The sequence below is a fragment of the Gadus macrocephalus genome, chromosome 16, assembly GCF_031168955.1.
Source record: "Gadus macrocephalus chromosome 16, ASM3116895v1".
Lineage (NCBI taxonomy): Eukaryota > Metazoa > Chordata > Actinopteri > Gadiformes > Gadidae > Gadus > Gadus macrocephalus.
The window spans coordinates 19,876,337-19,877,886 of record NC_082397.1 but is presented as its reverse complement, the minus strand read 5'-3'; positions in this window follow the sequence as shown (position 1 = coordinate 19,877,886).

Below are 1,550 nucleotides of genomic sequence, written 5' to 3'. Positions count from 1 at the left end.
ACCACACACACACACACACACACACCCACACACTAACACACACACACGCACACACCCACACACACACACACACACACCCACACACTAACACACACACGCACACACACACGCACACAGCACACACACACACACACACACACCACACACACACACACACACACAACACACCACACACACACACACACACACACACACACACACACACACACACATTGACGCATGTGCATGTGTGTGTGCGTTAGTCACAGCCACACGCAAACAACCACATACAAACATAGGCACACACACACACACAGACACGCACAGACACAAACACACACACATGCATGGACACACCAAAGTCACACCACAAACACACGCACACACTTGCGCACACACCTACACACACACACACACACACAGACACACACACACACACACACACACACACACACACACACACACACACACACACACACACACACACACACACACAAACACACATACACATACACTTACACTTACACACAAACACACACAGACCGGAGCACATATATATGTGCACGGTCGCTCCTCCCGTTCCCTCCCCCTGCCACACTTGATAAGGTTGCAGGAGCATATGATTTTTCTCCCGAGTGGTTCCTTGCCGTCCTTCACAGTAACCGCCTCTCTGGGAATCTTAAGACACAGAGGGAGAGAGACAGAGAGAGACGGAGAGAGATGGAGACAGAGAGAGAGAGAGAGAGAGGGAGAGAGAGAGCAAGAAAGAAGAGAGTTGAGAGGAAGAGAGAGAGAGAGAGAGAGAGAGAGAGAGAGAGAGAGAGAGAGGGAGAGAGAGAGAGAGAGAGAGAGAGAGAGAGAGAGAGAGAGAGAGAGAGAGGAGAGAGAGGGAGAGAGGATAAAGATGAGAGATGACACAACAGGGAACACAAAGAGAAGATACTGTGTGAGGGAGTTTGGTGTTTGGGTCGTCTTGTAACTTTTATGCATCGGTGCAAAAAAAAAATCTGCAAAAACTATTCCTTCCTTGCAAGACGTGCTTCGGTCTCTGAATGCAAAATAAATATATATAAATATATCTATATCTGTATGGTATGTTTTCTGTGTGTGTGTACGTGTGTGTGTATGTGTGTGTAAATGTCCAACTATGACCTGTCAATCCAAAACTTGAGAGGTCCAAAAAGCAATCAGAGGTGGCCGAGGTTTTTAAATTTGGCATTTATCAATATTCATTACCTCATTGTTTGGCGAACGGAATTTAGTAAAATACTGGATTATTTGAATACGAATGGAATTTGGCACCCAAGATTTCATATCCATATTTTATGTCTGTATGCAGACGTGTGCTTCAGATACCGCAAGTTCCAATTTACATATTTACACTGAGAGGGCTGCGCACGCCATCCATGATATTATATTTGCACGTAGGCATCTTTTTGTTTTTGCAAGATGTTTTTTAAAAAACTAAAACAAAGAGTGTCTGTGGAAGTATGGGTTTGTGTTTGAATGTATGCGTGTGTGTGGTGTGTGTGTAAATGGGGGGTGGGGATTGCAGCCATGTCCTGTCTGGT